Source organism: Lathyrus oleraceus, chromosome 2 (genome assembly GCF_024323335.1).
Source record: "Lathyrus oleraceus cultivar Zhongwan6 chromosome 2, CAAS_Psat_ZW6_1.0, whole genome shotgun sequence".
In the NCBI taxonomy this organism is placed as follows: Eukaryota; Viridiplantae; Streptophyta; class Magnoliopsida; order Fabales; family Fabaceae; genus Lathyrus; species Lathyrus oleraceus.
The window spans coordinates 392564294-392587190 of NC_066580.1; the positions used below are offsets into that span (position 1 = coordinate 392564294).

Consider the following 22897-nt stretch of genomic DNA (forward strand, 5'->3'; position numbering starts at 1 on the left):
TAAACCTAATCTAACAATTGATTAAACCTAATTTCTAAATCCTAATCACCTAATTAAACCTAATTAAGAATTAAGCTAAAAAGTGAATTAATCCTAATATCTAAAATCTAAAATTAGTCCTAATTCTAGCAAGAACAAGATTTAATCATCACCAAGATTAACACCAGAAATTAAACGAAATCAAGACCAATCAATGGGGATTAATCATGGGTTAACAAGATAATTAAGAAACTAAATATGAACAATGGGCCTGGGATGTAAGGTAATAATGGAGGGTGTGTAGATAAAGAGTATTTTCTTGGGCCAAAGGCCCAAGTTCCATTAAAAAATCCAAGAAATGCCTTCACGGAAGAGAGCCAAAACGTGCCTCAGATTCATCTCAAGAAACTCGTGAACTCACGCTCGAGGACGAAGCTTCATGGACGACGGAGATCAACGGAGAACGAAATCGACGCGCCACCATCGTGAACGCAGGTTCAACGTTGCTCTAAGAATCAAGAACATATTTCGAAACCTCTTCCGAACTCAACATCGGATCGCAATCAACCACGACGGAGGTCGCTTAACAATTTGCTCTTGCGCGTAGGACTGGAAAGGGACGGATTGTGGCCGGAATTTGGTCATTGAAAGGAGAAACCTTACCGTCACTGATTCTTCGACGCGGCGATTTCTGATCTTCTTCTTGCGTTGAGCTTCCGTCTTCGTCATGGAATAGCGTTGCGTCACTCTTTTCCGGTACGTTTTGACTCGGTTCTTTTTCTTCTCAATCTTCTGTTGCACGCTTCTTCTTGCTTCTTCTATGCCTGTGAATTTTCTTCTCCTTCTATGCGGTTTTTCTATTTCTTCTGTTGAGATTGTGGTGAGAGTTGTTGCGTGTGAATGGAAGGTTGGTGGAAGATTAGAGGAGGTTAGAGGTGAGGTTCGATGGATTGGATTGAAGTATGGTGAAGGTCAAGTTTTTGGATTAAAGGTGTTATGAATCGAAGATTGCAGGGTGGTAGTTGAGTGTGTTGGAGTTGTTACAGGTTGTTATAGAAGGTTGTTGAAGATAGTTGAGGAGAGTGATTGATGAAGGGTTGTGAATGGTTTGTTGAGGTGTGTTCAGGTTTTCTTTTGTTGAAGCATGGTTATTGGATTTATAGAAGATTCAGTGAAGGAGAGTTTCAGTTTTCTGTTATGGAAGTTATGACAGTTCATTCTGTTTGCAGGTTGATGGAATTATTAGGATGGTTATGTGATGGGGAAATTGGTTTAGAAGTTAGTTCTGGATCTGTTAGAGATTGGTTGTTATCAATTGGAAAAATTCTATTGAAGTGGTGGTTGGTTGAAGATCTTATAAGAGGGTTCCAAATTCGGTTAGGAGGGTATTCGATGAGGTTAGAGGGAGTGGCTAATGACTGAAGAGAAAAGAAAAAACTGGTTTTGCATTAGCTCTTGAAGGTTCTCCTTTGGTTCTGAATTGACTCTTATTTGTTATTCTGCAGGTGAATTCAGTTGGAAGAAGTGGGCATCGAGTTCGGTTATCGAGGATCGGTTTTGTTAATTCTGTTACAGGCCTTGAAGTATTGGTGGGTGATTAAAGGTTAGGAGAGGTAGGATTTTTGGTTTGTCGGTTGAGAGGTAGTTAGCGTTCTGTTGAGAATTGGTTACCGTCGGTTAGGAATCGGTCCCCCTTCTGCTACCGTTATCAAGTTTGTTGGAATATAAGGAGGTTAGGTTAGGTGTTGTATTTTCTGTTTGCGAAGTTGTTTCGGTTAGAAGTTGAGGGAAGTTAGAATCCGGTTTTGATTTTGAACCGGATTCTGTTTTGATTGTTGCGAGTCTGTTATAGTTTCTTTTTCGGTTATTTCTGTTATGGATTTGGAGTCTGTTATAGGTTTTTGTTGACAGTTGCAGGGTTATTATTCAGTTGGAAAGAGTTGGTCCAGTTTGTGACAGTTGAGTTTTCGTTATATCGATTCCCGTTTTTGATCTCCTTTGTTGGTTGTTTTTTTTTGTGAATTTATGCAGGTTCTTGTTTGGTAGTTTTTTGAGGTCAGTTAGAAGTTTGAAGGGTGATTGCCGGTTTTTTGGGTCAGTGCCGTTATGCCGATTTCATTCTGGTTTTGCAGGATTTTCTTATCAAGTATTGGAGGGAGTTTTTTCTTTTGAATAATGCATATAATCTCTTAACCTTAATGTAATTGGTCATCCTCCCGGCGAGCCCGAAGAACATTCTGCCAAAGGATATCTAGACAAACCAGGTACCGATGAATGTTTTGATTTTGCAAAGTTGATAACTTCTTCCCATATGGGACGACATCCATTCATGAGAAGTTGTGGATTCTGGACATTGAATCAACTAAGTGAGCAACCAGGACATTGATAAGTTGATAAATCTCTTTAGATCTTTGACTCCAACAATCCCGGGACTTCTGCTTACATCATCCAAAGCCCAGTATGGCCTTATCATGAAGATTTCAACTCCTTTGTTACACATAGCTTTAGAAACTTCACCATGGCGAGGATTAATTGTGAGAAGTATGCATAATATTTGGGGTGGGTGGATAACCAATGAACTTTCTTCAACAATTACCGTGATTGATCGACTAGGCTCAACTAAAGAATTAATCCTATCAAGAACCGTGGGACTACATAAATTTGCATTCTCCAATGCCATCCATTTCCTTCTGTCTATATAGCCTTGATCAGTAATCATGTAACCTATTCAAATTTGTGGAAGCTAACCTTTTTGATCATCTGCTTTGAATTTCCAAATTGTATGCAATTTATGATGTAATTACAAAATGAATGAACATTTGTATAGAATGATTTTTTATGGACATTCAACCAAAATTTCCCACCAAATTCAAGTCTCTATATGCATTATGAAACAAACATTTGTATAGAATGATTTTTTATGGACATTCAACCAAAATTTCCCACCAAATTCAAGTTTGTATATGCATTATGAAACATGTACCATGAAGTGAATTGAACTATGTTACTGAACCAAAGGATCATGAATGTTGAATTGAATCATTTATAGGAATTAAATGGAATAAAAAATGCAAGAAGTGGAAAATGGTTTGAAAATGGCAAATGGTTCATGGTTAAAATTTGGAAATGGCAAATGGTTCATGGTTAAAATTGGTTAACATGAACATGATTTAAAAGGTGAAAGATGACTTTGGTTTAAAGTGGTGTGAAAATGAACAAGATAAAAGAATGGATTTTGTATTGGACATGGTCTAAAATGGACATGTATCATGACTTACAAAATGATTTTGGTTAGATGGTTGACTTTGGTAAACTGGTTGACCAAAAAGTCAACAGTTGACCAAAAGTCAACTTAGGTAAACATGTGTATTTTTGGGTGAAATGATAGGTAATGACTTGTATGGAATGAAATTGAATAATGACTCGACAAAATGAATGAAAATGGACTTGACTGAACAACATAGTGCCTTTAAACTAGATGAAATATGCCATAATACTAGACTTGAAATCCACCCAAACCAAACCAACTGATACTTAATCCAGCAACAAATTGTAACATCTTGAATGAATCTTAACCAATGAATCATAAGCAAACAACTGAAGCATTTATAATGAACCAAACAGATCAGATGCAACCTCCCTGAATTAGGGTTTCTAACATGCTCCCTATTGAATACCTGTAAGACGAAAAATTCCAACACAACCATATCCATCACATGAATCCTAGCCTGGAGACTTAACATTCATTTCATGCCTTGTATGATAAAACCCTTGAATCCAAGCTTATGCTTTTTCAAATGCAAGTGGAATGTATTATGATACGATGGATATGTATATGAGAAGAATGTTTATCGGGATATGCAAATGATTTGGGTTAGTGACTTAGATGAACTTGTGAAGGGTAGGGTGAATTTTGGGGTATGACAGCTGCCCCTATTTAATCTTCTCAAACCTGAATGTATGGATAGTAACAGCTTTCGGACATTCAAGGTAGGAAGGGATTAAATACTAAAAATATCAAAAAATTTGCTCACCAAGAGCAAATGAAATGTGAAGATAGGTCATGAAGAAATTCTCCACTAGGGTATAGGATGAACAAGATAGCTTTTGTGCAAGGCAGCTGCTGAGGTTCGAAAAGTTATTTTGGTGAAATGGATAGCTATGGATAGTTAGATATGTATGAGGTATGCAGTATTCTAATGCAATGAGATTGATCTTTTTTTTCCAACAAGTTCTCGGTATTTTTATGAACAAACTTTTCTTTTTCTTTTTGTTTTTTCAAAACTCCCTGGCAAGCGCTGAGAACAATTTTCCATTAGAGAGAAATGGGTGGAAGATTTTTGAAAGGTGGTTTTCCAGGTGGAACCTGGACTTTGGTGTGATGGTTATGGTATTGAGACTTTCTTAACCAAAGGGTTAAATAGAAAGATGAGGTATAAACAAACGAGTGATTGATATCAATACAGACGAGTATCGAAAGAGGTCAACACGACTAAAAGCGGGAAGATCAGTATGAACGAATACGGTTAATGAGTCAAAACGAAGGAAGGTTAAAATCTCAATACGATGAGTATTGGAAAAAGAATTGACACAAAATATGGAATCGACACATATGATTTTCTTTTGTAAGAAGGATAAACACAGACGACTGTTGAGAATCAACACAGACGAGTATTGAGAAGCAGATCAGCACATACAAGTGTTGACGACCGATACATACGAGTATTGGAAAAAGGGTTAACACAAACGAGCGTATCAATTCAGATGACTATCGAAAAAGGTTTTAACACAAACGAGTGTTGGAGACCAATATAGACGAGTATTGGAAAAATGGTGGAGAGCGATACAACCGAGTATCGGGAAAAGGTAACACAAACGAGTGATGCAGACCAATACAGACGAGTATCGGAAAAAGGTTTTAACACAAACGAGTGTTGGAGACCAATACAAACGAGTATCGGAAAAAAGTTTAACACAAACGAGTGTTGGAGACCAATACAGACGAGTATCAGAAAAAAGTTTAACACAAACGAGTGTTGGAGACCAATACAGACGAGTATCAAAAAAAGGTTTAACACAAACGAGTGTTGGAGACCAATACAGACGAGTATTGGAAAAAGGTTTAACACAAACAAGTGTATCAATACAGACGAGTATCTAAAAAGAGGGACCGACACAGACGAGTGGGATATCAATACAGACAGGTATTGAAAAAAGGTGATACACATTGACGAGCGAAGGGATATCAACACTAACAGGTATTGAAAAAAGTGATAGACACTGACGAGTGCTTGTAAGACCCCAATTTTGACCCTAAGACCCCTCATGCTATCTCATCATATGCATTAGCATTGAGATCATACCTTGGCATCCTCCTTACCCCTTATTCATTGGGTTTGTATTGGAAGAGATCACCAAACACCATTTGATTGTATCATACTTTGTATTTTATCATTTACTAACCAAAAAACCAAAAATATGTCTTTTGCATTTGTCTAACTATTTTGTAGGTAAGGCACATGATCACCTTTGATCTATCAAGCTTACATATAGGGTTTAAGACCCTATTTGCCATAAACAAAATCAAGGAATGGTCCACAATGGATTTAGACATCATATATGACTCCATATGAGCTTCATATGATATTTTGGTCATCAAATCATCAAGAGTTTGGAATTGGTTTGCAGTGGAAACCCTAGTTCATCTGGGTGTCTTATGTAACTTCTTCAACAAGCTTCTTCACCAATTGATCAAATATTTCAAGGGACACCTCAAATTTCATCATCTTATGAAAATATAATCTCCCACGAGTCCCAAAAGTCAAGAGAATTGCAAGCTATCAAGTTGGTTAATGGTGGTTGACCAGAGGAATTCATCTGATCAAAATCGGGATCCCCTAGACCCTATCTCCTACAATTTTTATCATATGAAAATGATTCCAAGAGGAAAGTTACTCTAAATGAAATTCCAAACAAGTTTCATGTTTAGGTCTAGAGATAGTTTTGCTTGTAAAGTCATTTGTTTATGGTGAAAGATTATAAGTCATTTTGTCTAAACCCTAATTTGGAGGTCAACTTCCCAACGCCATAACTTGCTCAATTTTTATGAGATTAAAGATTTACAAGTTGCACAATCAAATTTGTGGTGTCTACTTAAACTTTGATGTTTTGAGGAAGAGATAATTCAACTTTTATGAGCATGTGATATGAGGGTACATTATAGGTCATTTTGGACCGATTCCATTGAACAAGTGATTTTCCTCAACTTCGGAAATGCATAACTCCTTCATATCAAATCCAAATTAGGTCAAATTTATGACACTTTTGGAGGTATTTGAAAGAGCTACAACTTTGGTGAAGACACTTTTCTGATTTGAAGCTCACACAAAAAGTTAGCTAAGGTGGAATAAGTGAACATATGGCTTGACACTTAGAATTTTTTTTAATATGTTAAAATTTCCAAACTTCCACCTCAAAAGTCACCATGATAAAAGTTTCAAATGGAAAAGTGTTCAACATAAGAGTTGTTCCTCTTGATCTAACCTTTCCAAAAAGTCCAATTACATTCATTTTGGACAAGATTTGGATGGTCTGCGCATGGCTTGAACATGACATCATCATTTGGCAAAATCAAAACTTCAAACAACCATACACAATTGCCTTGCATTCCAAGTTGCTTTCAGACTCATTCACACTTGATTATGGGCCTAAGAGAGTGACTTCATGGGCCTGTACACGCCCATGCAAGCATGCATCATCCAATGCCAAATTTAGAAGTTTAATTTGAAGGTGCAAATAACATGTGCTACAACTATAAATAGAGGCCTTTGGCACCAAAAATGGGGATCCCCTCGCGCCAACTTTGCTTCAATACCCCAAACCCTTCCATTTGAAAGGAGAAACCTGAGAATTTTCTTTAAAAATTGAGTTTGAATCTCACTGTTTGGAGATTCAAAACTCCAGGGATCCAAAGCATTTGGTTGATTCTTATCTACTTCTGCAAGCTTCCTGAGTGAGATCAAGCAAGAATCAAAGCAAGAGCAATCGAATTCTGCACTGCATTGAAGGTATTTTCCAGAATTTTTCATCTCTTCGATTCTCACTCAATTCTCCGTAATTCTCTTGGTTCCTTGGTTGTTTGAAGTCCTACCAATGTAGGCAAGAAGATTGAGTTTCTTTGAGGTCAAATCGAAGCAACTCAGATCATATACCTAAAATTTCAACTCCATGTATCTCTCAATATACTTGGAGTTAGGATGAATTGAGGCCAGATTCGCGATCAGTGCCATTTTTACTTTAAAATCATGTCCTCCTTTTTTATTTTAGTGATGGTGATGAATGGACCAGTCCGGCGAGGCTTGCCTGAGAAGGTGACCGGAGTTTTGCTCTGGTGGTGAGTTGGCATGGTCTAGAGCCACATGATCTTTTTAAATTAATCTAATCACAAGCGTTAGTTTTGAACACCTTGTTTATGACGTGCTGACTCAAGTCCATGGTGGAACGCGCGTTTAGATCCACTTGATCTGCCACCTCAATTAATGAGGGAGATCAAGTGGTCCATGTTTTTTTTCTTCTGATTTTCCAATTTTCATTTTATTTGTGTTATTTTCATTAATTCATATTAATTTTAATATTGATCCATAAAATATGAGAGTTTCAACAATTTTTTAAAATAAATCCCTCTTTCATTTTCCGAATTAAAATTATTTTTTGGATCATTATTAATATTTTTCATGATTTAATTGATTTTTTAAATATTTTTAATTGTTTAAAAATACTTTTAAGTTTCCAAAAATTATGAATTTTTTTCTCCAGGGTCCTTTGACCTTGTTTGACCTATGATAAATCTCATGGCCATTTCTTTGATGTTTTGATGAGGTTTTAGAAAATTGACCAACCATTATTTAATTTAATGTATATTTTGATTATTTTTAATTGTTTAAATGCCAAATAAATTGTGTAGATCCATTTTAATTGACTTGTTGAGTTTGATTTGTGTTGTTGGGCCATGGTGAAGGTTGATTTGACTTTGTTAGGTTAAGATCACTGGATTTAGGGGATTGATGGAATGTACATTCCATCTCCCAAAATGAATGAATGATCTTAATTTGGTAAAAGTCCTTCTTTGACCAATTTGTGATTGATCCATTCCCCTCCCTCTTCATCTCATTCCCCTTCTTTATTCATTCATGTCATGGACCTATGATATCTCTATATCCTAATGCTAGTTGATTGCAAAATTAACATGAGTATGAATGAGATTAGGTCCACCACTTTGCATATCTTTTTTTGTGTGTGGTATGTTTCATGAGCATAGTCCATTATACTATGTCTCTAACATGAATTAACACCAAAATTATATTGCCCGACTTCAAATAGTTGTGACTTCTACATAAGTCCAATTATGATTGCTTAACATAGCGCTAAATTTGTGACACAAAAGGCATAACATTCTAGTAAGTGAGATTGTTAGTCTCTCCTCTTTCATGGTATTATGTGGAAACTTGGCATTTTTTCCTTCCTTTGGAAGATGTCTTGGTTCAAGGATCCATGCTTGTGACAAGTGGGTTGAGTGTTCTCTAAAGAATGACTTAAACAAAACAAAGCAAAAGAAATACTAACTCCTAATCAACTAACAACTAACATTTAATTTCAATCCATTTACTTTTATACAATTTAATTTTGAGCTTTTAATTCATTTGCCATTATTCATACCATTCAATTTGTTTACTTAAGGTCATTTTCACTTTGCCCACTTGGGCCATAATTTATGATATATTGTGTTTGTATATACTTGTTTGCTTGCATGGTCTTTTGACCTTAAAGTACATAATAAGAACAAAAACCCTAAAAAACATATGGTGTGGACTGTTGGTTTGATTTGAAACATTGGACTTAGAATTAGGCAACACTCCCTATGTAAAGGACTTGGCCAATGCCAACTTTCATGAAACCAAGTGCTTGTGAAGTGAACCTTCATCTGATACAATATTGAAGATCTATTTGAGTTCATCTGCAACATGATCATAATGAAGCTATTATTTTGAACCTGTGCTTAATGCCATCTTTGAAGTCATCTGGTGCATGGGAGTTTTGAAGAAAGATCATGGAGTTGCTAAGCTTGGATGTGGCTATCTTTATTTGATGCCTTGCTTTTCACCTTGCTATTTTGTGTATTGATATTTCTTGATTCTAAAGTCCAGGGGAAATTTGGGTTTCTGCATATCATTCTTGTCTATTGGATTGCAACCCATTGGTCAGATCTTTTCAAATCTTAACTTTTAAATTTTTGCTTAGGATTAGTCTCTTCATCTCTCTCCCACTTCTTTAATTTCAAATCTCTCCCTCCTTTTAAAATCTTCTTTGCTTGTGTTTGTTTTTCTAAACTTAGACCATTTTTGCAAATTAGAAACTCTGGGCTTATGCCATTGCTTTTTTTAAACTCTTTTCTTAATCAAACTTGTAAATAAACTTAACTATAATTGACTTAAAATTTCAAAATCCAAAAAGAACTAACACTTATTCAAACCATTTTAGTCCTTTTGTGCCTTTGTTAAACTTAAACTTTTGTTAAAAGAAACTCACTCACTTTGAAATTGATACCACGAACTACGAGGTTTTGATCCCTCATTTTATGTTGGTACGTAGGCACAAGTCCGAAGGTATTGTCAAACACAAAAATATAATTAATGAATTCTTTTCTCATCCCCCATTCTTTTTATTGCAAACATCATTTGTACAAAAACACATATGCACACAAAAAGGGGCTCCCTAGGAGTACCTAGGACACTTTGGATGCTAACACCTTCCCTCTGTGTAACCAACCCCCTTACCTGTAATCTCTGGCATGCTAACACCTTCCCTCTGTGTAACCAACCCCATTACCTATAATCTCTGGCATTTTATTAGTTTTAATTTGAAAACTTCTTATCTTTGGGTTTTGTTCGTACTTTTCCCTTTTCCTTTGGAAACAATAAAAGCGCGGTGATGACTCTGATTTTATTGATGCCTAGCTTATCCTTAGCTTGATGATCATGAATTTACCGCTACAGAAATTAAGTGGCGACTCTGCTGGGGAGTAGTCTCTAGTGGGTTTAGCCTACTTTTTTGTGTGTATATAATTGTATATTTGATGTATGTATATTTGTTTGTATGATATAATCTCCTTATTGTGCTTGGTGATCTCTAAGTGGTGAGATAAGTTCTAACTCGAACTTGAGTGCAACTAAGATAGGAGGATGGTATAGTCATGTTCGACTTGTGTGGAGTAGTCCTTAACAAGTTGGCTTAAGACCCATCTACTCAGTGGAGACGCTTTTGGAGTTATGAATGTCACACAAGTCATTTATGGTTAGGCATTATTATCTCTGATTTGGGGTCCGAGAAGATGAGAACCGTAGAACATTTAACCCCTCTTGGCCTATTTAGGACGTAGTGCGGAGACTGTTCAAGTGTAGACTTAATAACATTTGTTACACGATACTACACTCAAACGAGTTTCTCTTGAGAATGTTATAGGTTGATGAGTCAACCATCCTAACTTGTAATATCCGATAGATGGAATTAAGACTTTGGGAACTGTTTAGAACATGATCTACAGGTTTTATCCTTAGTTCACTCCTTTGGGATGGTTCTTACCCACACTCCATGCTCGTGACTCACAACAAACCCTTGATTCTTGGTTGATCCAATCAACTCTTGTAAATATCAATGGAACTTGGGTGTTAATAAGATGTAAACCATAATCCACCAAAGTGGATGATTGATCTTGAGAATGACTTGATTCATCCCTTGACCTTTGTTTTCCTTGTGTGTGATCCCTTATTTGTGATTGTTGTATTCATGCATTCTTGCGCATCATAACATTCATCACACCAAAAGTTTCAAGGAACTGAGGTCTTATTTGCAAATATTTTCAGACCATGGATTGTGGACAAAGGAACACTAAGAAGTACAATTTCAGATGTCCCGACTTGAAAGAGTTAAGGAAGCTAGAATCCTTTATATTATATCCCTTGGACTTCAAGCAATGTCATGGGAAGCTTATGTCTATTCTGTCTGTTGACGTGGTTGAAAGACTCTTAAGCGTGTTGGTTCAGTTCTATGACCCTCTCTACCGTTTCTTCACTTTCCCTGATTATCAGCTTGTGCTACTGTAGCGGTAAATTCATGACCATCAAGCTATGGATAAGTTAGAGATCAAATAACAAGAGTCGCCATCGCGCTTTTATTGTTTCCAAGGGAAGAGGAAAAAAGTACGAACAAAACCCAAAAGTAAGAAGTTTTCAAATCAAAACTAATAAACTGTCAGAGATTACAGGTAAGGGGGTTGGTTACACAGAGGGAAGGTATTAGTACCCAAAGTGTCCTAGGTACTCCTAGGGAGCCCTTTTTGTGTGCATATGTATTTGGTACAAAATGATGTTTACAAACAAATAGAATGGGGGGATGAGAAAAGAATTCATTAATTATATTTTTGTGTTTGGCAAGACCTTCGGTCTTGTGCCTACGTACCAACATAAAAATGAGGGATCAAAACCTCGTAGTTCGTGATACAAATTTCAAAGTGGATGCATTGCTTTTAACAAAAATTAAGTTTGAAAGGCACAAAGGCCCAAAAATGATTTGAATGAGTTAGTTCTTTTTGGCTTTTTTGAAAGTTTAAGTCAAGTATAGTTAAGTTTATTTACAAATTTGATTAAGAAAAGAAGTTTGAAAATGCAATGGCATAAGGCCAAAGTTTCTATCTTTTTTGCAAAATGGTCAAAGTTTAGAACAAAATAAATTCAATCAAAGAAGGTTTTGAAAAGGGAGGGAGAGACTTTGAAATTAAAGAAATGGGGAGAAGATGAAGGAACTAATCCTATGTACAAAATTAAGAGTTAAGAGTTGAAAAGATCTGACCAAATGGGTAGCAATCCAATTTACAAGAATGTCAATAGAAACCCAAAATTCCCTTGGACTTTTAGAATCAAGCAACACACAAATGTATAATTATATTATCTTGAAGAGCAAGGCATCAAATAAAGATAGCCACAACCAAGCTTTATCCATTCCATGATATTCCTCAAAAATTAACCCATGTAGCAGATGAATTCTACAAGTCACAGGTTCAAAATGACAGCTTCACAATGATCATGTTGTAGATGAACTCAGAGGGATCTTAAATGATATATGAGATGAAGTTTCAAATTACAAGCACTTGGTTTCTCAATAAGTTGGCATTGGCCAAGTCCTTTAGCATAGGGATGTTGCCTAAATTCCAAGTCCATTTGTCCAAGATCAAGCCAACAGTCCACACAAACATTTTTTAGGGTTTTTATTGTTATTATGTACATTAATGGTCAAGGACCACACAAACAAGCAAAGTATACCCAAACAAGATATATCACACAATATGGTCCAAGTGGAGAAAGTGAAAATACAATTAACATAAACAATTAGAATGATATGAACAATGGCAAATGTATAAAAGCTAGAATTAAATGACATTAAAGTAAATGGCTTGAAATTAAAAGTTAGTTGTTAATAGGTTAGAAGTTAGTATTGTTTTGCTTTTGCTTTTTAGACATTCTTTGGAGAACACTAAACCCACTTATCACAAGCATGGATCCTTGAGCCAAGACATCTTCCAAAAGGAAGGAAAAAAAGCCAAGTTTTCACACAATACCATGAAAGAGGAGAGACTTACAATCTTACTAACTAGAATGATATGCCTTTTATGTCACAAATTTAGCGCTATGTTAAGCAATCGTAATTGGACTTATGTAGAAGTCACAACTATTTGAGACCGGACAATAGAATTTTTGTGTTAATGCATGTTAGAAACATAGTATTATGAACTATGCTCATGAAACATACCACGCACAAAAAGAATATGCAAAAGGTGTGGCCTAATCTCATCCATACTCATGTTAATTTTTTAATCAACTAGCTTTAGAATTTTGAGATATCATAGGCCAAATGAGATGAATGCATAAAGAAGAGGAATGAGATGAAAAGGGAGGGGAATAGATGAAAACTCAAATTGATCAAATGAGGACTTTTACCAAATTAATATCATCCATTCATTTTGGGAGATGGAATGTACATTCCATCAATCCCCTAAATCCAATGATATTAACTTGACAAAGTCAAATCAACCTTGACCAAGGCCCAATAACAAGAGTCAAACTCAAACAAGTTATCACAATTGGTCAACAAAATTATTTGGCATTTATTAAAATTAAAAATACTAAAATAATATATTTAAATTAACTATGGTTTGTCAAATTCCTAAAACCTCATCAAAACACCAAATAAATGGCCATGAGATTTATCATAGGTCAAACAAGGTCAAAGGACCTTGGAGAAAATTTTTCAGAATTTTTAAAGACTTAAAAATATTTTTAAATAATTAAAAACAAATGCAAAATCAATTAAATCATGAAAAATATTAATAATGATCCAAAAAATAATTTTAATTCAGAAGAAGAAAGAGGAAATTATTTGAATTTTTTGGTGGAACTCTCATATTTTTTGGATCAATATTAAAATTAATATGAATTAATAAAAATAAAGAAATTAAAATGAAATTCAAATAATCAGAAAAAACATGGACCACTTGATCTCCCTCATTAATTGAGGTGGCAGATCAAGTGGCCACCAGCGCGCGTTCCATGGTGGACTTGAGTCAATGCGGCATATGCTTGGTATTTAAAAACAACGCACAAGATTAAAACAATTTGAAAAGGATCAATGGCTCTGAACCATGCCAACATATCACCGGCGTCCAAAGGCCGATCATCTTCTCCGGTGACTCTGGCCGGACTGGTTCACTCATCACCATCAAGAAAATGAAAAAGGAGGACATGATCTGAAAGAAAAAATGGCATAGAGCACAAATCTGACCTAAATTTTAACTAACTCCACATATATAGAAATATATGAGGAGTTGAATTTTGAGGTGTGTCAACTGAGTTGCTTCGATTTGACCTCTAAGCAACTCAACCTTCTTGCCTATATTGGTAAGACTTCAAACAACCAAGGATCCAAGAGAATTGAGTGGAATTAAGAGAGAATCAAAGAGATGAAATTTTCTAGAAAATACCTTCAATGTAGGTCTGGATTTAACTGTTCTTGCTTTTTAGCTTGTGCTTGATCTTGCTCAGTATGCTTGCAGAAGTGGATTAGAATGCACAAAAGGTCTTGGATCCCTAGAGTTTTGAATCTCAAAACAGTGAGAATTCAACTCAATTTCCAAAGGAAATTCTCAGGTTTATCCTCTAAAATGGAAGGGTTAGGGGTTTAGGATCAAAGCTGGCGCGAATGTGTGTTGAATTCTGAGCATATGGAGCTCTATTTATAGCTGGATTATGTGATATTTGCACCTTCCAAATGACTTTCCAAAATTGGCAATGAGTGATGCATGAGTGCGTGGGTGTGTATAGACCCATGAGATCATTCCATTTGATCCATAATTGAGTGTGAGTAAGTCTGAAATCAACCTAGAATGCAAGGCAAATGTGTATGGAAGCTTGAAGTTTGATCTTTGCCAAATGATGATAACATGTTCAAGCCATGCGCAACCCTAGCAAATCTTGTCCAAAATGGATGAAATTGGACTTTTCGAAAAGTTTAGATCAAGAGGAACAACTTTCATGTTCAACACTTATCCATTTAAAGCTTTTATCATGATGAAGTTTGAGGTGGAAGTTTAGAAATTTCAACATATTGAAATTTTTTCTAAGTGTCAAGCCATATATCTCAATATTCCACCTTGCTTAACTTTTTGTGGGAGATTCATATGAGAAACGTGTATTCATCAAAGTTATAGATCCTTCAAAGACCTTCAAAATGGTCACAAATTTCATGTCATTTGGATTTAGAATGATAGAGGTATGCATTTTTGAAGTTTGGAAAAATTACTTGTTCAATGGTATAGGTCAAAAGTGACCTATAATGTAACCTCATATCACATGATCGTAAAAGTTGAACTAGTTCCCACTCCAAACATTAAAGTTGAAGTAGACATCTGGAATTTGATTGTGCAAATTGGAAAACTTTCATCTCATAAAAATTGAGCAAGTTATGGCCTTGGGAAGTTGACTTTCAAATTAGGGTTTAGACGAAATGACCTATAATGTTTCAACATAGAAAATGATTTTCCAAGCAAAACTAGCTCTATGTCTCAACATGAAAGTTGTTTGTAATGTCATTTAGAGTAACGTTTATCTTGGAATAATTTTCATATGGTGAAAAGTGTAGGAGATAGGGTCTAGGGAGACCCAGTTTTGATTAGATGAATTCATGTGGCCAACCACCATCAACCAACTTGCTAACCTTTAATTCCTTTGACTTTCTTGGCTCATGGTAGATCATATATGCATAAGATGATGAATTTTGAAGTGTCCCTTGAGAAATTTGATCAATTGGTGAGATAGCTTGTTGGAGAAGTTACACAAGACACCGAGTCAAACTAGGATTTCCAAGGCAAATCACCCTCAAACTCTTGAAGAAAACTTGATCAATATAACATGTAGGAATCAATGGAACTCATATATTATACTCATAACCATTCTTGGACCAATTCATGGTTGTGCTATTTGTCATGAGGGTCTCAAACCCTAGATATGAACTTGATAAATCAATGTGATCATGCGCTACCTACAAAAGAGTTAGGCAAATGCAAAGACATATTTTTGGTATTTTGCTTAGTAAAATGATAAAATATAAGTATGATATAATCACATAGTGCTTGGTGATCTCTCCCAAAACAAACCCAATGAAAGAGGGGTAAGGAGGATGCCAAGATATGATCCCAATGCTAATGCTTATGATGAAATTGCATGAGGGATCTTAGGGTCAAAATTGGGGTCTTACAGCTGCTCATATTTAAGGACATTCTAACTGAGGAGACGAAGGTTAAAATCTTCATGTCGACTCAGTAGAATGGGCTTAAATAACAACATAGAAACAAATTTTTGGTCCCTAAGAGACCTCATGATGCATATGATATGAATGCAAAGGTTAATGTCTGTGGGAAAACATTGGCACAAAGGAAAAGAAATCAGAGAGACCGAAAGTCCACCGGAGTATAATGTATTTCGTAAGGAAAACTCACTGGGGAGACAAAGACTCTGGGGGAAAAAGGAATTATACGTAGGCCAGGCTACGACTTAAAACTGCTGGGGGACTCGAGGAATTCCATACAAACATGGAAAAGACTCAGCCGGGGAAACAACAACATCTGCAGAGGATACGAGTAAGTCAGGATAAAACTAAAGTACTTGAATCATGCAGGAAAAGCGACTTCACTAAGGAGTTGCACACTCAACTCGACTGGGGAAGAAATAAACTTCAACACAGGAGGAGCAGAAATCTATTATCTAATACCTATTACTGGGTAAGGAGATAATAAAGATTTGACAGAGAGGACATCCGTCATCGATTAAGATGAACATATCAAGGCTGACTCGCTGAGAACCCCCAGGAGGGAGTATTCATTACCGATTACTAGGTAAGAATAGCCTTGCTGGGGGAAAACTACAGAAAATAGGATTTACAACTACCAGTTACTGGGCAGAAGACCAAAGATGAGAATATCCGTCACCGGTTAAGATGAACATATCAAGGATAGACTCAAAGGAAAGAAAATCCGTCATCGGTTAAGATGAACATATAAATGATAAACTTACCTGGGAAATATCAAGGAGGATACCCGTCATCGGTTAAGATGAACATATCAAGGATAAACCAACTGAATAAGAAGTAGGAATTACATCTATCGAATGCTGGATAGAAGACCATCAAAGAGAAAATCCGTCAGCGGTTAAGATGAACATATCAAGGATAGACTCTGAGAGGAGAGAAAATAGGAATTATATCTATCAGTTACTGGATAGAATACCAAAAGAGAGAATCCATCACTGGTTAAAGTGAACATGTCAAGGATTAACTTTGCGAGAGGGACAAAAGAAGGATTTACAATAACTAGTTACTGGGTAGAAGACCGCAAAGAGAAGGAAACCCGTCATCGGTTAAGATGAACATATCAAGGATTAACTCTCTGGGAAACAAGAATAGGGATTACAACTACCTTTTTACTGGGTAGAATACCAAAGGTGAGAGTATCCGTTGTAACACCCTAAAAGTTGCCCTCCTCTTCTTGGGACTAGTTTAGCATATTGCATTTCATTTTAGGACATTAGGCATTTGCATTTTGCATATCATATGGAAAAAAAAGAGATCATCCTCCAAAGTCTTTTTCAAAAGATGGAGAAGTTACATGATTCAAGCCTGAGGGTCTTAATGAATTGATGATCAACCATCTGAGGGTGTGCACTTCAGTTAGGGTTTCCTGATCCTTCAATGGTCTTGAGAATTATCTTGTTTGCAAGGATATATTACCATCATCATGGTTATTTCATCCTCAAGGGCTTCATTGTTCATGCTCAGGTTCCTCTGGATTAGGGTTTTGACCTCTGGTCAACCCTAATCAATGACATTCTTCCAATCAGGGCTTTTCAAGGAGTTGAGGCATTCTATTGAGATGGAGATCACATGGTTATATTGAAGAGCTTATATGAGATAGGGTTTCATTTCTGAGCCAATTCCTCAAGTGGTAGAGGCTCAAGCTGATCAGAGCATGTCAAGGTCATCTGAGGACCTATGCAGTCAACTGTGCAAGAGCTGAGGGCTTTGAGGTGGGGAAATGAGTTTCAACACCTCATTCATGTTCAAAAGAGGTTTGTTTTTCATTTCAAACATCTATCTTGAAGATTTTGAAGTCAGGGCAAAAGTTTCCAAAAATGGAAAGTGACCAGTAATTGAAAGTTTTCAAAAATGGCAAGTTTTTGGTCCACATTCAACTTGACTTTGAGACATCAGAGAAGCTTCAAATGAATTTTTGGTGAACATGAAAGTTGAAGATCTTTCTCTCCTCTTTTCAAAAAGTCCAAGATCATGATCATGTGATGAATGGTTGAGGAGTTATGCTCAAATGATCACAAAGTGTACATGGAGGTTCAACATGGCATAACTTTTGATTCAAAACTCCAAATTGGTCCATTCTTTTTGAAAATTGCTTCTTGTGACCAATATTTTCCAAATCAAACATTGCATTGCATGAAATTAACTCACATGATCATTTGTCCATGCATGTATATTTTGGAGGGAAAATGGAGAATTTAAATTCTATTGATCATACATGAAAAATACCAATGCCATTGTGATCTTTGGATGATTTTAAGTGACTTTGAACCATGCATGTGCACTGTTCACGTGTAAAATCTCCATGCACCACACACTTGCCAAATTGGTCATTCACCTTATTTCTTTTTAATCTCAATTAACCATTGCCTAATGACAATTTCAGGGTGATTAGCACATGGTATATAAGCCTAATCATAACAGAATTTCAAGGGGGGAACCATTCTAGATCTGAAAATTTTCTTTCCCTCCATTTTTTCTCTCACTTGGATTTCAAAATTTCTTCACACAAGGCATCAATTTCTTTGCATATTCTTGTTAATCATGGAATTCTGAGCAAGGATCATCAATTGGTTGGAAGAATTGAGCAAAGATTCGTGCACATCCAAAGCTTGAACATGAAGATGGAATTTGAATTTTGAGCTAGATCTAAGAGGTTTCCACTGCAAATTCGTGCACAAAGCTTCATAACAAGGTTGGAGGAGAAGATCTGGACATTTTTGAAGCTTGAATCCACGAAATCAACTCACTGCACTTCAAGAAGGTTGGAATTCGAATCTCATTATTCTTCATTTTATTGCCATGATCTTGTAGAGTTTTTAATGCTGATGATTCTGATATCAATAGATTTTAAAATGGATGAGAATTTAGTGAGATACGTGGATTTAAAGTTTGGTTGTTCATATTGTTTTCCTTCGATCCATGCGTATCAGTGAGAATTAGGCTTAATGATTGTTAGATTCATGTTCCTCATAACAAGACGGTTCGATCCATATATAATATGCTGATTTCTGGAAAAAAATTTCATGCATCGCCGCCGGACTCATCGGGGAAGACGGTGGAAACCACCGTCCTCCGCCGTCTGCAACTATTCCATTAGCCTAGGGTTTGCATGCACCAAACGCAGCGTTTATGCTAGCCGCGCCATAGACCTTCGCTATGCCAGTTCGATTCCTTGTGCTTGCTATTTTAATTTTCCATCTGTTTTCCATTGCCATGCCAAACGCAGCGTTTAGCTTGTTAAACGCGCCTTGAACCTCATAGTCCTCGGTTCGATCCTTGCTTGTGGCATTTTGGATTTTTCAATTGCATTTTCATGTTAGCGCGCTTGAACCTTCATGTACCTGGTTCGATCCTTGGCATTGTGCATGTGTGATTTTATTTCCCAGCGCCTTGTACCTTGCATAACCTGTGTTTAACTGCTGGCTTTTACATATTTCCAATTTTCATTTCATTTTCATTTCCACATGATTTTCAATATTATTTCATTTTGTTCATTAATTTCAAAAAATCATAAAAAATAGCATATGTATCCAAATTAATTCAATCTTTTTTTCACATGTTTGTTTGGATGTCTATTATTTTGTGATGTTTATTTCATGATTTTTGCACTTCTGGATTTTTAATGATGATTGTTTGTTTGCACATTGTGTTATATTGACATGTTGAATTCAATTGCTTGTGAAATGCTCATAGTTTGTCCAATTGGCTTGAAATTTGACATGCTTGTTCCTAACATGTGACTGGAGTTTTGAGAATTGGTTTGGCATTTTTATCTTGTTCTACCACTGTTTTGGATACATGGACATTTGGTGTGACAATTTGTGTCACAATTTGTATGTTGCATTTGTACATTTTCATTCATATGCCATTTGATCTCTTCTGGAGTTGAATTTTTGTATGATGTTCATTATTAACATGACAAGCTTGTATGAAAATTTTCATGATCATTGGATTCATTTCTGTTTTAATGTGAATTTTCTATTCTTGAGGTCCAATTTTGATCGCATTGTTTGCCTTTGCCTTATCTTGATTAATTGATGGCTTTGCTTAACGATTTGGCTTTGGTCCTTTTGAGGCCTTCTTCTTGTGTGATTGAATGTGCTTCATATGAAATATTGACTTCTGTTTTGGTCATTTGACTTGCCTTTGACCCTAGTCTTGGTACTAGTGGTTTGTACTCACCGAATGTGTTTGTGTTTCAGGTAGCTAGCACTAATGGTTGGTTTGCTCATTATTTGAGATGCAAGTTGTTTTGTTTACTAACTACTGTTGTGTTGTAGGTCCATTGATGTAATGAACTCACTTGAGTGCTTACATTTGAGACTTGCATTGTGTATTATTATTGGTTGATTCCACTGTTGTCTGTTTGGTTTTCTGAGTACGATACTGATTGTTTGGCTTTTGTACAGGTACATTAGTCGCTATTAGCTTGCTTTGTTTTGCTTTGGAGTGTGGTTGGTACACCACTGAGGTAGTTTAGCCTTCTAACTCCATGTAGTCTGGAAGCCCTGTCGTTTTTTTTGGCAGGCGTTTGGCTGAAGTCCTCCTTAAGAGGCAATGATTGTGTTTGTTTATATTTGTGCCAAAGACCTCCTTGTCGAGGCATGTTACTTGTTAAGTCCTCCTAAGTGAAGAGGCAATTGACAGATAGAAGGGACTAGTAGCCAGTCCCCTGTTAGTCGTTGAGTCGTTCATTATGCTCGCACTACGTGCTGACGCTCCTGAACCTAACCCAAGATCCTTGTATAGAGTCAGTCAAGTGGAATAGGGTCCCTCATTCTGGACCCCCACGCTTTCATTGATTCAAGCTCACCCAGGCCAGGGTTAAGAGCTATGAGGTCTAACCCTCATTACCTTTCATCTGCTCACCCTGACGGTCAATGTCAGTGGTTAAGAGCTTCAGCATACCCCTACAGTTTTGGCTTGTTTGTCGAGGTTGATATGACCCCTTGACTAAAGCCCAACCGTTTTGTCTGAGCCTCTTGTTTGTATATAGAGTGTGATGATTGCTTGTGTGTTTGCTTTTCATACATGTTGATTTGCTGTTCGTTTTGACTTGCTGCCTGTGCGAGTTAGGTTCTGTTTAGATACCTCAACCTAGGGTTATTGTGGATTGCATGACAACTATAAGGCTCGAGTCAGTCTCCCTTTTAGTTTGTTATTCCCCGATCTCTGGTTAGGAGAGTTTCTCCCCTGTTAAGGGGAACTACGTCGCCCTGATTCTCATACCAGATGAGATACGTAGGCAGGAGATCGTGCGAGATCTCTCCGGGCACCCTTCTTCTTTTTTCGAGTGTGTTTTGCTTGACAACTATTAGGTACGAGTTCCCGACTCCCTTTTAGTCTGTGTGTTCAATCTCTTTGTTTCTTTTGACGTCTCAGCGTCTTCTTGGTGTTTGTGTGACAGCTATTAGGCCCGAGTTCCAGACTCCCTTTTAGTTTGTCAGTTGGAGAACCTTTGGCGTTCGCTGGTTAGCGATTGTTTTTTTGTTTGGAGTCGGATGTAAGCCCATCTATTGGCATTCCGTTTCCTTGTTTGCCTTTGTTTGGAGTCGGATGTAAGCCCAGCTATTGGCATTCCATTTCCTTGTTGAGTTTCTTTTGACGTCTAAGCGTCTCTGTGTTGTGTTTTGTTTCGGCGTGCGTTAGCCGAACTACGGTAGCTCTGATTCTCATTCCAGATGAGATACGTAGGCATAGGATGTGATATCCTAGCGAGCCCGTTCCCCATTTCCCCGAACTACGTCGACTCTGATGTTTGTTTCTGACAAACTACGTAGGCCCAGGATGCGACATCCTTCCGAGTCCCCTTCCTCCGTCTTCTTTCGCCTGTTTATTATTCCAGTGTGTGCATTCTTTGAGCAGTTTATCGGCAACCTTTTCCTATTCTTTTGAGCGTGGATCCCGTCGAGTACGACGGGCGTGAGGGGTGCTAATACCTTCCCCTTGCGTAACCGACTCCCGTACCTTGCAATCTCTGGTCGTAAGACCATTCCTTTCCCTGTTCTTAGGTTAGTCCAGCGCTTCCTTTCCGTCATAGGATGAATAACATCAGTGGTGGCTCTGTAAACGTGTTTTTTCTGCCGGTTGTTTTTCGCGTTGCGACAGCTGGCGACTCTGCTGGGGAATGAAGTTGACCTCTTGCTGGTCCATCTTCCCTAAGCGAGTCAATCCTAGCGCTCTTTAGGGTAGTTTTTGTTGCTTTTACTGCTTTATTTATGGCATTTGTGATTATTATACTGTGTATATATTTGCATATGTGTTTGCATGCATCATGTTATTATTGTGCTGGATTTTGGACAGGTTTGGTTCCTTTGATTTGGGGTGGATGTTCTGAGTGGGGCTAAAACCCAGGCCCGAGTATACACCTAGGATTAGCGTGGTCTCATGTTGCCTCTCATGTTAGGTCAACATGTTTTTGGCGATGTGACATACCATAGCTGGACGAGGTTCATCTGAGAGAGTCCTTCCGGGTGGAGTTATTCCACTTTGGTTGGGTTACCTCTTTTGAGCTGTTGACTTCGGTAACCGTTCTTTCCCGGATCTTTGGTTTAGATGATCTTATGAGAGCTGCAACGGCACACCCGAAAGGGCAAACCCGTTGAGTATCTTGCCCGATTATCGAGACCATTATCCGCCTTAGGATGACCTTGTTAGAATTCACCTGTGAGGAAAGGGTTTGAGTCCTGCAGTACAGATTCTGTCAGTGATTCTGTGATGGTGACCTTGGTTCAGTCGGATTTATGGATATTTATTTCTGAGACGCCGGAGTTCTGTCCGTGGTATTTATCAGCGGGTTCCGTTTATTTCGGATCCCCGGGTTGGATTTGAGGGTACTTGTTCAGAGGATCTTGTGATTATCCGTTCGGTGGATTTCTGTGATGATGATGATGATATATCCTTCGGTTCCGTTTATTTCGGAACCCCGAGTTGGATTTATGGTTAC

General features: G+C 37.1%; 1 long non-coding RNA gene across 1 annotated transcript; it reads left to right on the forward strand.

The window, feature by feature from the left end:
• The first annotated feature begins 118 nt into the window (after positions 1-118).
• LOC127119699 (uncharacterized) lies at positions 119-2847 on the forward strand. The gene is made up of 2 exons (XR_007802908.1): positions 119-735; positions 1485-2847. It is a non-coding gene; the product is annotated as an uncharacterized LOC127119699 (long non-coding RNA).
• The last annotated feature ends 20050 nt before the right edge of the window (positions 2848-22897 follow it).